General features: G+C 39.4%; 15 pseudogenes; all 15 read left to right on the forward strand.

The window, feature by feature from the left end:
* The first annotated feature begins 706 nt into the window (after positions 1–706).
* On the forward strand, positions 707–824 carry LOC113103534 (uncharacterized; annotated as a pseudogene).
* A 502-nt stretch (positions 825–1,326) lies between these two features.
* On the forward strand, positions 1,327–1,445 carry LOC113103503 (uncharacterized; annotated as a pseudogene).
* Positions 1,446–2,082: 637 nt separating this feature from the next.
* On the forward strand, positions 2,083–2,199 carry LOC113103536 (uncharacterized; annotated as a pseudogene).
* A 504-nt stretch (positions 2,200–2,703) lies between these two features.
* On the forward strand, positions 2,704–2,820 carry LOC113103535 (uncharacterized; annotated as a pseudogene).
* A 921-nt stretch (positions 2,821–3,741) lies between these two features.
* Positions 3,742–3,860, forward strand: LOC113103517 (uncharacterized; annotated as a pseudogene).
* Positions 3,861–4,362: 502 nt separating this feature from the next.
* On the forward strand, positions 4,363–4,481 carry LOC113103516 (uncharacterized; annotated as a pseudogene).
* A 501-nt stretch (positions 4,482–4,982) lies between these two features.
* LOC113103515 (uncharacterized) lies at positions 4,983–5,101 on the forward strand (annotated as a pseudogene).
* A 641-nt stretch (positions 5,102–5,742) lies between these two features.
* Positions 5,743–5,861, forward strand: LOC113103518 (uncharacterized; annotated as a pseudogene).
* A 503-nt stretch (positions 5,862–6,364) lies between these two features.
* Positions 6,365–6,483, forward strand: LOC113103526 (uncharacterized; annotated as a pseudogene).
* Positions 6,484–8,100: 1,617 nt separating this feature from the next.
* Positions 8,101–8,219, forward strand: LOC113103537 (uncharacterized; annotated as a pseudogene).
* Positions 8,220–9,276: 1,057 nt separating this feature from the next.
* LOC113103519 (uncharacterized) lies at positions 9,277–9,395 on the forward strand (annotated as a pseudogene).
* A 501-nt stretch (positions 9,396–9,896) lies between these two features.
* On the forward strand, positions 9,897–10,015 carry LOC113103509 (uncharacterized; annotated as a pseudogene).
* A 639-nt stretch (positions 10,016–10,654) lies between these two features.
* On the forward strand, positions 10,655–10,773 carry LOC113103520 (uncharacterized; annotated as a pseudogene).
* A 503-nt stretch (positions 10,774–11,276) lies between these two features.
* LOC113103532 (uncharacterized) lies at positions 11,277–11,394 on the forward strand (annotated as a pseudogene).
* Positions 11,395–12,036: 642 nt separating this feature from the next.
* LOC113103521 (uncharacterized) lies at positions 12,037–12,155 on the forward strand (annotated as a pseudogene).
* The last annotated feature ends 46 nt before the right edge of the window (positions 12,156–12,201 follow it).

Below are 12,201 nucleotides of genomic sequence, written 5' to 3' on the forward strand. Positions count from 1 at the left end.
AAGCAGGTTTTGGGCCTGGTTAGTACATGGATGGGAGACTGCCTGGGAATACCAGGTGCTTTAAGCTTTTTTGAAAATTTTTCACTTAGTATATAATAATTTTGCCAAAAATAAAGAGTCAATGCCCGATCTCTGAATATAAGCAGGTTGCGCCAGGTTAGTACATGGATGGAGACTGCCTGGAATACCAGGTGCTTTAAATTTTTGGATATTTTTCACGAATTATATAATAATCTTGCAAAAAAAAAAAAAAGAGTCAATGCCCGATCTCTGAATCTTAGCAGGTTTAGGTCTGGTTAGTACTTGGATGAGAGACCGCCAAGGAATACCAGGTGCTTTAAGCTTTTTGGAATTTTTTCACTTAGTATATAATAAATTTGGCAAAAAATAGAGTCAATGCCCGATCTCTGAATATAAGCAGGTTTGGGCAGGTTAGTACATGGATGGGAGACTGCCTGGGAATACCAGGTGCTTTAAATTTTTGGAATATTTTTCACAAATTATATAATAATCTTGCAAAAAAAAAAAATAGAGTCAATGCCCGATCTCTGAATCTTAGCAGGTTTAGGTCTGGTTAGTACTTGGATGAGAGACCGCCTAGGAATACCAGGTGCTTTAAGCTTTTGGGGTTTCTTTCCTACTTTTATAATGTACTGGCGAGTAGATTGGCTGATCTTTAAATAGCCTTCTCTTTGCAGCAGTCTTCGCTTATGGCCATACCAGCCTGGCTATGCCCGATCTTGTCTGATCTCGTAAGCTAAGCAGGTTTGGGCCTGGTTAGTGCCTGGATGGGAGACCGCCTGGAATACCAGGTACTCTAAGCTTTTTTGAAATTTTTCACTTAGTATATAATAATTTTGCCAAAAAATAGAGTCAATGCCCGATCTCTGAATATAAGCAGGTTTGCGCCAGGTTAGTACATGGATGGGAGACTGCCTGGGAATACCAGGTGCTTTAAATGTTTGGATATTTTTCACGAATTATATAATAATCTTGCAAAAAAAAAAAAAAAAAAGAGTCAATGCCCGATCTCTGAATCTTAGCAGGTTTAGGTCTGGTTAGTACTTGGATGAGAGACCGCCAAGGAATACCAGGTGCTTTAAGCTTTTGGAATTTTTTCACTTAGTATATAATAAATTTGCCAAAAAATAGAGTCAATGCCCGATCTCTGAATATAAGCAGGTTTGGGCCAGGTTAGTACTTGGATGAGAGACCGCCTAGGAATACCAGGTGCTTTAAGCTTTTGGGGTTTCTTTCCTACTTTTATAATGTACTGGCGAGTAGATTGGCTGATCTTTAAATAGCCTTCTCTTTGCAGCAGTCTTCGCTTATGGCCATACCAGCCTGGCTATGCCCGATCTTGTCTGATCTCGTAAGCTAAGCAGGTTTGGGCCTGGTTAGTGCCTGGATGGGAGACCGCCTGGGAATACCAGGTACTGTAAGCTTTTTTGAAATTTTTCACTTAGTATATAATAATTTTGCCAAAAAATAGAGTCAATGCCCGATCTCTGAATATAAGCAGGTTTGCGCCAGGTTAGTACATGGATGGGAGACTGCCTGGGAATACCAGGTGCTTTAAATTTTTGGATATTTTTCACGAATTATATAATAATCTTGCAAAAAAAAAAAAAGAGTCAATGCCCGATCTCTGAATCTTAGCAGGTTTAGGTCTGGTTAGTACTTGGATGAGAGACCGCCAAGGAATACCAGGTGCTTTAAGCTTTTGGAATTTTTTCACTTAGTATATAATAAATTTGGCAAAAAATAGAGTCAATGCCCGATCTCTGAATATAAGCAGGTTTGGGCCAGGTTAGTACATGGATGGGAGACTGCCTGGGAATACCAGGTGCTTTAAATTTTTGGATATTTTCACAAATTATATAATAATCTTGCAAAAAAAAAAAAATAGAGTCAATGCCCGATCTCTGAATCTTAGCAGGTTTAGGTCTGGTTAGTACTTGGATGAGAGACCGCCTAGGAATACCAGGTGCTTTAAGCTTTTGGGTTTCTTTCCTACTTTTATAATGTACTGGCGAGTAGATTGGCTGATCTTTAAATAGCCTTCTCTTTGCAGCAGTCTTCGCTTATGGCCATACAGCCTGGCTATGCCCGATCTTGTCTGATCTCGTAAGCTAAGCAGGTTTGGGCCTGGTTAGTGCCTGGATGGGAGACCGCCTGGGAATACCAGGTACTTAAGCTTTTTTGAAATTTTTTCACTTAGTATATAATAATTTTGCCAAAAAATAGAGTCAATGCCCGATCTCTGAATATAAGCAGGTTTGGCCAGGTTAGTACATGGATGGGAGACTGCCTGGGAATACCAGGTGCTTTAAATTTTTGGATATTTTTCACGAATTATATAATAATCTTGCAAAAAAAAAAAAAAAAGAAGAAGTCAATGCCCGATCTCTGAATCTTAGCAGGTTAAGGTCTGGTTAGTACTTGAATGAGAGACCGCCAAGGAATACCAGGTGCTTTAAGCTTTTGGAATTTTTTCACTTAGTATATAATAAATTTGGCAAAAAATAGAGTCAATGCCCGATCTCTGAATATAAGCAGGTTTGGGCCAGGTTAGTACTTGGATGAGAGACCGCCTAGGAATACCAGGTGCTTTAAGCTTTTGGGGTTTCTTTCCTACTTTTATAATGTACTGGCGAGTAGATTGGCTGATCTTTAAATAGCCTTCTCTTTGCAGCAGTCTTCGCTTATGGCCATACCAGCCTGGCTATGCCCGATCTTGTCTGATCTCGTAAGCTAAGCAGGTTTGGCCTGGTTAGTGCCTGGATGGAGACCGCCTGGGAATACCAGGTACTGTAAGCTTTTTTGAAATTTTTCACTTAGTATATAATAATTTTGCCAAAAAATAGAGTCAATGCCCGATCTCTGAATATAAGCAGGTTTGCGCCAGGTTAGTACATGGATGGGAGACTGCCTGGGAATACCAGGTGCTTTAAATGTTTGGATATTTTTCACGAATTATATAATAATCTTGCAAAAAAAAAAAAAAGAGTCAATGCCCGATCTCTGAATCTTAGCAGGTTTAGGTCTGGTTAGTACTTGGATGAGAGACCGCCAAGGAATACCAGGTGCTTTAAGCTTTTGGAATTTTTTCACTTAGTATATAATAAATTTGGCAAAAAATAGAGTCAATGCCCGATCTCTGAATATAAGCAGGTTTGCGCCAGGTTAGTACATGGATGGGAGACTGCCTGGGAATACCAGGTGCTTTAAATTTTTGGATATTTTTCACGAATTATATAATAATCTGGCAAAAAAAAAAAAAAAAGAGTCAATGCCCGATCTCTGAATCTTAGCAGGTTTAGATCTGGTTAGTACTTGGATGAGAGACCGCCAAGGAATACCAGGTGCTTTAAGCTTTTGGAATTTTTTCACTTAGTATATAATAAATTTGGCAAAAAATAGAGTCAATGCCCGATCTCTGAATATAAGCAGGTTTGGGCCAGGTTAGTACATGGATGGGAGACTGCCTGGGAATACCAGGTGCTTTAAATTTTTGGATATTTTTCACAAATTATATAATAATCTTGCAAAAAAAAAAAAAAATAGAGTCAATGCCCGATCTCTGAATCTTAGCAGGTTTAGGTCTGGTTAGTACTTGGATGAGAGACCGCCTAGGAATACCAGGTGCTTTAAGCTTTTGGGGTTTCTTTCCTACTTTTATAATGTACTGGCGAGTAGATTGGCTGATCTTTAAATAGCCTTCTCTTTGCAGCAGTCTTCGCTTATGGCCATACCAGCCTGGCTATGCCCGATCTTGTCTGATCTCGTAAGCTAAGCAGGTTTGGGCCTGGTTAGTGCCTGGATGGGAGACCGCCTGGGAATACCAGGTACTCTAAGCTTTTTTGAAATTTTTCACTTAGTATATAATAATTTTGCCAAAAAATAGAGTCAATGCCCGATCTCTGAATATAAGCAGGTTTGCGCCAGGTTAGTACATGGATGGGAGACTGCCTGGGAATACCAGGTGCTTTAAATGTTTGGATATTTTTCACGAATTATATAATAATCTTGCAAAAAAAAAAAAAAAAAAGAGTCAATGCCCGATCTCTGAATCTTAGCAGGTTTAGGTCTGGTTAGTACTTGGATGAGAGACCGCCAAGGAATACCAGGTGCTTTAAGCTTTTGGAATTTTTTCACTTAGTATATAATAAATTTGCCAAAAAATAGAGTCAATGCCCGATCTCTGAATATAAGCAGGTTTGGGCCAGGTTAGTACTTGGATGAGAGACCGCCTAGGAATACCAGGTGCTTTAAGCTTTTGGGGTTTCTTTCCTACTTTTATAATGTACTGGCGAGTAGATTGGCTGATCTTTAAATAGCCTTCTCTTTGCAGCAGTCTTCGCTTATGGCCATACCAGCCTGGCTATGCCCGATCTTGTCTGATCTCGTAAGCTAAGCAGGTTTGGGCCTGGTTAGTGCCTGGATGGGAGACCGCCTGGGAATACCAGGTACTTTAAGCTTTTTTGAAATTTTTCACTTAGTATATAATAATTTTGCAAAAAATAGAGTCAATGCCCGATCTCTGAATATAAGCAGGTTTGCGCCAGGTTAGTACATGGATGGGAGACTGCCTGGGAATACCAGGTGCTTTAAATTTTTGGATATTTTTCACGAATTATATAATAATCTTGCAAAAAAAAAAAAAAAAAAGAGTCAATGCCCGATCTCTGAATCTTAGCAGGTTTAGGTCTGGTTAGTACTTGGATGAGAGACCGCCAAGGAATACCAGGTGCTTTAAGCTTTTGGAATTTTTTCACTTAGTATATAATAAATTTGGCAAAAAATAGAGTCAATGCCCGATCTCTGAATATAAGCAGGTTTGGGCCAGGTTAGTACTTGGATGAGAGACCGCCTAGGAATACCAGGTGCTTTAAGCTTTTGGGGTTTCTTTCCTACTTTTATAATGTACTGGCGAGTAGATTGGCTGATCTTTAAATAGCCTTCTCTTTGCAGCAGTCTTCGCTTATGGCCATACCAGCCTGGCTATGCCCGATCTTGTCTGATCTCGTAAGCTAAGCAGGTTTGGGCCTGGTTAGTGCCTGGATGGGAGACCGCCTGGGAATACCAGGTACTGTAAGCTTTTTTGAAATTTTTCACTTAGTATATAATAATTTTGCCAAAAAATAGAGTCAATGCCCGATCTCTGAATATAAGCAGGTTTGCGCCAGGTTAGTACATGGATGGGAGACTGCCTGGGAATACCAGGTGCTTTAAATTTTTGGATATTTTTCACGAATTATATAATAATCTTGCAAAAAAAAAAAAAAAGAGTCAATGCCCGATCTCTGAATCTTAGCAGGTTTAGGTCTGGTTAGTACTTGGATGAGAGACCGCCAAGGAATACCAGGTGCTTTAAGCTTTTGGAATTTTTTCACTTAGTATATAATAAATTTGGCAAAAAATAGAGTCAATGCCCGATCTCTGAATATAAGCAGGTTTGGGCCAGGTTAGTACATGGATGGGAGACTGCCTGGGAATACCAGGTGCTTTAAATTTTTGGATATTTTTCACAAATTATATAATAATCTTGCAAAAAAAAAAAAAAAGAGTCAATGCCCGATCTCTGAATCTTAGCAGGTTTAGGTCTGGTTAGTACTTGGATGAGAGACCGCCTAGGAATACCAGGTGCTTTAAGCTTTTGGGGTTTCTTTCCTACTTTTATAATGTACTGGCGAGTAGATTGGCTGATCTTTAAATAGCCTTCTCTTTGCAGCAGTCTTCGCTTATGGCCATACCAGCCTGGCTATGCCCGATCTTGTCTGATCTCGTAAGCTAAGCAGGTTTGGGCCTGGTTAGTGCCTGGATGGGAGACCGCCTGGGAATACCAGGTACTCTAAGCTTTTTTGAAATTTTTCACTTAGTATATAATAATTTTGCCAAAAAATAGAGTCAATGCCCGATCTCTGAATATAAGCAGGTTTGCGCCAGGTTAGTACATGGATGGGAGACTGCCTGGGAATACCAGGTGCTTTAAATGTTTGGATATTTTTCACGAATTATATAATAATCTTGCAAAAAAAAAAAAAAAAAAAGAGTCAATGCCCGATCTCTGAATCTTAGCAGGTTTAGGTCTGGTTAGTACTTGGATGAGAGACCGCCAAGGAATACCAGGTGCTTTAAGCTTTTGGAATTTTTTCACTTAGTATATAATAAATTTGGCAAAAAATAGAGTCAATGCCCGATCTCTGAATATAAGCAGGTTTGGGCCAGGTTAGTACTTGGATGAGAGACCGCCTAGGAATACCAGGTGCTTTAAGCTTTTGGGGTTTCTTTCCTACTTTTATAATGTACTGGCGAGTAGATTGGCTGATCTTTAAATAGCCTTCTCTTTGCAGCAGTCTTCGCTTATGGCCATACCAGCCTGGCTATGCCCGATCTTGTCTGATCTCGTAAGCTAAGCAGGTTTGGGCCTGGTTAGTGCCTGGATGGGAGACCGCCTGGGAATACCAGGTACTGTAAGCTTTTTTGAAATTTTTCACTTAGTATATAATAATTTTGCCAAAAAATAGAGTCAATGCCCGATCTCTGAATATAAGCAGGTTTGCGCCAGGTTAGTACATGGATGGGAGACTGCCTGGGAATACCAGGTGCTTTAAATGTTTGGATATTTTTCACGAATTATATAATAATCTTGCAAAAAAAAAAAAAAAGAGTCAATGCCCGATCTCTGAATCTTAGCAGGTTTAGGTCTGGTTAGTACTTGGATGAGAGACCGCCAAGGAATACCAGGTGCTTTAAGCTTTTGGAATTTTTTCACTTAGTATATAATAAATTTGGCAAAAAATAGAGTCAATGCCCGATCTCTGAATATAAGCAGGTTTGGGCCAGGTTAGTACATGGATGGGAGACTGCCTGGGAATACCAGGTGCTTTAAATTTTTGGATATTTTTCACGAATTATATAATAATCTTGCAAAAAAAAAAAAAAAAGAGTCAATGCCCGATCTCTGAATCTTAGCAGGTTTAGGTCTGGTTAGTACTTGGATGAGAGACCGCCAAGGAATACCAGGTGCTTTAAGCTTTTGGAATTTTTTCACTTAGTATATAATAAATTTGGCAAAAAATAGAGTCAATGCCCGATCTCTGAATATAAGCAGGTTTGGGCCAGGTTAGTACATGGATGGGAGACTGCCTGGGAATACCAGGTGCTTTAAAATTTTTGGATTTTCACAAATTATATAATCTTGCAAAAAAAAAAAAAATAGAGTCAATGCCCGATCTCTGAATATAAGCAGGTTTGGGCCAGGTTAGTACATGGATGGGAGACTGCCTGGGAATACCAGGTGCTTTAAATGTTTGGATATTTTTCACGAATTATATAATAATCTTGCAAAAAAAAAAAAAGAGTCAATGCCCGATCTCTGAATCTTAGCAGGTTTAGGTCTGGTTAGTACTTGGATGAGAGACCGCCAAGGAATACCAGGTGCTTTAAGCTTTTGGAATTTTTTCACTTAGTATATAATAAATTTGGCAAAAAATAGAGTCAATGCCCGATCTCTGAATATAAGCAGGTTTGCGCCAGGTTAGTACATGGATGGGAGACTGCCTGGGAATACCAGGTGCTTTAAATTTTTGGATATTTTTCACGAATTATATAATAATCTGGCAAAAAAAAAAAAAAAAGAGTCAATGCCCGATCTCTGAATCTTAGCAGGTTTAGGTCTGGTTAGTACTTGGATGAGAGACCGCCAAGGAATACCAGGTGCTTTAAGCTTTTGGAATTTTTTCACTTAGTATATAATAAATTTGGCAAAAAATAGAGTCAATGCCCGATCTCTGAATATAAGCAGGTTTGGGCCAGGTTAGTACATGGATGGGAGACTGCCTGGGAATACCAGGTGCTTTAAATTTTTGGATATTTTTCACAAATTATATAATAATCTTGCAAAAAAAAAAAAAAAATAGAGTCAATGCCCGATCTCTGAATATTAAGCAGGTTTGGGCCAGGTTAGTACTTGGATGAGAGACCGCCTAGGAATACCAGGTGCTTTAAGCTTTTGGGGTTTCTTTCCTACTTTTATAATGTACTGGCGAGTAGATTGGCTGATCTTTAAATAGCCTTCTCTTTGCAGCAGTCTTCGCTTATGGCCATACCAGCCTGGCTATGCCCGATCTTGTCTGATCTCGTAAGCTAAGCAGGTTTGGGCCTGGTTAGTGCCTGGATGGGAGACCGCCTGGGAATACCAGGTACTGTAAGCTTTTTTGAAATTTTTCACTTAGTATATAATAATTTTGCCAAAAAATAGAGTCAATGCCCGATCTCTGAATATAAGCAGGTTTGCGCCAGGTTAGTACATGGATGGGAGACTGCCTGGGAATACCAGGTGCTTTAAATGTTTGGATATTTTTCACGAATTATATAATAATCTTGCAAAAAAAAAAAAAGAGTCAATGCCCGATCTCTGAATCTTAGCAGGTTTAGGTCTGGTTAGTACTTGGATGAGAGACCGCCAAGGAATACCAGGTGCTTTAAGCTTTTGGAATTTTTTCACTTAGTATATAATAAATTTGGCAAAAAATAGAGTCAATGCCCGATCTCTGAATATAAGCAGGTTTGCGCCAGGTTAGTACATGGATGGGAGACTGCCTGGGAATACCAGGTGCTTTAAATTTTTGGATATTTTTCACGAATTATATAATAATCTGGCAAAAAAAAAAAAAAAAAGAGTCAATGCCCGATCTCTGAATCTTAGCAGGTTTAGGTCTGGTTAGTACTTGGATGAGAGACCGCCAAGGAATACCAGGTGCTTTAAGCTTTTGGAATTTTTTCACTTAGTATATAATAAATTTGGCAAAAAATAGAGTCAATGCCCGATCTCTGAATATAAGCAGGTTTGGGCCAGGTTAGTACATGGATGGGAGACTGCCTGGGAATACCAGGTGCTTTAAATTTTTGGATATTTTTCACGAATTATATAATAATCTTGCAAAAAAAAAAAAAAAATAGAGTCAATGCCCGATCTCTGAATCTTAGCAGGTTTAGGTCTGGTTAGTACTTGGATGAGAGACCGCCAAGGAATACCAGGTGCTTTAAGCTTTTGGAATTTTTTCACTTAGTATATAATAAATTTGCCAAAAAATAGAGTCAATGCCCGATCTCTGAATATAAGCAGGTTTGGGCCAGGTTAGTACTTGGATGAGAGACCGCCTAGGAATACCAGGTGCTTTAAGCTTTTGGGTTTCTTTCCTACTTTTATAATGTACTGGCGAGTAGATTGGCTGATCTTTAAATAGCCTTCTCTTTGCAGCAGTCTTCGCTTATGGCCATACCAGCCTGGCTATGCCCGATCTTGTCTGATCTCGTAAGCTAAGCAGGTTTGGGCCTGGTTAGTGCCTGGATGGGAGACCGCCTGGGAATACCAGGTACTCTAAGCTTTTTTGAAATTTTTCACTTAGTATATAATAATTTTGCCAAAAAATAGAGTCAATGCCCGATCTCTGAATATAAGCAGGTTTGCGCCAGGTTAGTACATGGATGGGAGACTGCCTGGGAATACCAGGTGCTTTAAATGTTTGGATATTTTTCACGAATTATATAATAATCTTGCAAAAAAAAAAAAAAAAAGAGTCAATGCCCGATCTCTGAATCTTAGCAGGTTTAGGTCTGGTTAGTACTTGGATGAGAGACCGCCAAGGAATACCAGGTGCTTTAAGCTTTTGGAATTTTTTCACTTAGTATATAATAAATTTGGCAAAAAATAGAGTCAATGCCCGATCTCTGAATATAAGCAGGTTTGGGCCAGGTTAGTACTTGGATGAGAGACCGCCTAGGAATACCAGGTGCTTTAAGCTTTTGGGGTTTCTTTCCTACTTTTATAATGTACTGGCGAGTAGATTGGCTGATCTTTAAATAGCCTTCTCTTTGCAGCAGTCTTCGCTTATGGCCATACCAGCCTGGCTATGCCCGATCTTGTCTGATCTCGTAAGCTAAGCAGGTTTGGGCCTGGTTAGTGCCTGGATGGGAGACCGCCTGGGAATGCCAGGTACTGTAAGCTTTTTTGAAATTTTTCACTTAGTATATAATAATTTTGCCAAAAAATAGAGTCAATGCCCGATCTCTGAATATAAGCAGGTTTGCGCCAGGTTAGTACATGGATGGGAGACTGCCTGGGAATACCAGGTGCTTTAAATGTTTGGATATTTTTCACGAATTATATAATAATCTTGCAAAAAAAAAAAAAGAGTCAATGCCCGATCTCTGAATCTTAGCAGGTTTAGGTCTGGTTAGTACTTGGATGAGAGACCGCCAAGGAATACCAGGTGCTTTAAGCTTTTGGAATTTTTTCACTTAGTATATAATAAATTTGGCAAAAAATAGAGTCAATGCCCGATCTCTGAATATAAGCAGGTTTGGGCCAGGTTAGTACATGGATGGGAGACTGCCTGGGAATACCAGGTGCTTTAAATTTTTGGATATTTTTCACAAATTATATAATAATCTTGCAAAAAAAAAAAAAAAGAGTCAATGCCCGATCTCTGAATCTTAGCAGGTTTAGGTCTGGTTAGTACTTGGATGAGAGACCGCCTAGGAATACCAGGTGCTTTAAGCTTTTGGGGTTTCTTTCCTACTTTTATAATGTACTGGCGAGTAGATTGGCTGATCTTTAAATAGCCTTCTCTTTGCAGCAGTCTTCGCTTATGGCCATACCAGCCTGGCTATGCCCGATCTTGTCTGATCTCGTAAGCTAAGCAGGTTTGGGCCTGGTTAGTGCCTGGATGGGAGACCGCCTGGGAATACCAGGTACTCTAAGCTTTTTTGAAATTTTTCACTTAGTATATAATAATTTTGCCAAAAAATAGAGTCAATGCCCGATCTCTGAATATAAGCAGGTTTGCGCCAGGTTAGTACATGGATGGGAGACTGCCTGGGAATACCAGGTGCTTTAAATGTTTGGATATTTTTCACGAATTATATAATAATCTTGCAAAAAAAAAAAAAAAAAAAGAGTCAATGCCCGATCTCTGAATCTTAGCAGGTTTAGGTCTGGTTAGTACTTGGATGAGAGACCGCCAAGGAATACCAGGTGCTTTAAGCTTTTGGAATTTTTTCACTTAGTATATAATAAATTTGCCAAAAAATAGAGTCAATGCCCGATCTCTGAATATAAGCAGGTTTGGGCCAGGTTAGTACTTGGATGAGAGACCGCCTAGGAATACCAGGTGCTTTAAGCTTTTGGGGTTTCTTTCCTACTTTTATAATGTACTGGCGAGTAGATTGGCTGATCTTTAAATAGCCTTCTCTTTGCAGCAGTCTTCGCTTATGGCCATACCAGCCTGGCTATGCCCGATCTTGTCTGATCTCGTAAGCTAAGCAGGTTTGGGCCTGGTTAGTGCCTGGATGGGAGACCGCCTGGAATACCAGGTACTGTAAGCTTTTTTGAAATTTTTCACTTAGTATATAATAATTTTGCCAAAAAATAGAGTCAATGCCCGATCTCTGAATATAAGCAGGTTTGCGCCAGGTTAGTACATGGATGGGAGACTGCCTGGGAATACCAGGTGCTTTAAATTTTTGGATATTTTTCACGAATTATATAATAATCTTGCAAAAAAAAAAAAAAGAGTCAATGCCCGATCTCTGAATCTTAGCAGGTTTAGGTCTGGTTAGTACTTGGATGAGAGACCGCCAAGGAATACCAGGTGCTTTAAGCTTTTGGAATTTTTTCACTTAGTATATAATAAATTTGGCAAAAAATAGAGTCAATGCCCGATCTCTGAATATAAGCAGGTTTGGGCCAGGTTAGTACATGGATGGGAGACTGCCTGGGAATACCAGGTGCTTTAAATTTTTGGATATTTTTCACAAATTATATAATAATCTTGCAAAAAAAAAAAAAAATAGAGTCAATGCCCGATCTCTGAATCTTAGCAGGTTTAGGTCTGGTTAGTACTTGGATGAGAGACCGCCTAGGAATACCAGGTGCTTTAAGCTTTTGGGGTTTCTTTCCTACTTTTATAATGTACTGGCGAGTAGATTGGCTGATCTTTAAATAGCCTTCTCTTTGCAGCAGTCTTCGCTTATGGCCATACCAGCCTGGCTATGCCCGATCTTGTCTGATCTCGTAAGCTAAGCAGGTTTGGGCCTGGTTAGTGCCTGGATGGGAGACCGCCTGGGAATACCAGGTACTCTAAGCTTTTTTGAAATTTTTCACTTAGTATATAATAATTTTGCCAAAAAATA

This window comes from Carassius auratus, unplaced genomic scaffold (genome assembly GCF_003368295.1).
Source record: "Carassius auratus strain Wakin unplaced genomic scaffold, ASM336829v1 scaf_tig00217836, whole genome shotgun sequence".
Classification (NCBI taxonomy): Eukaryota; Metazoa; Chordata; class Actinopteri; order Cypriniformes; family Cyprinidae; genus Carassius; species Carassius auratus.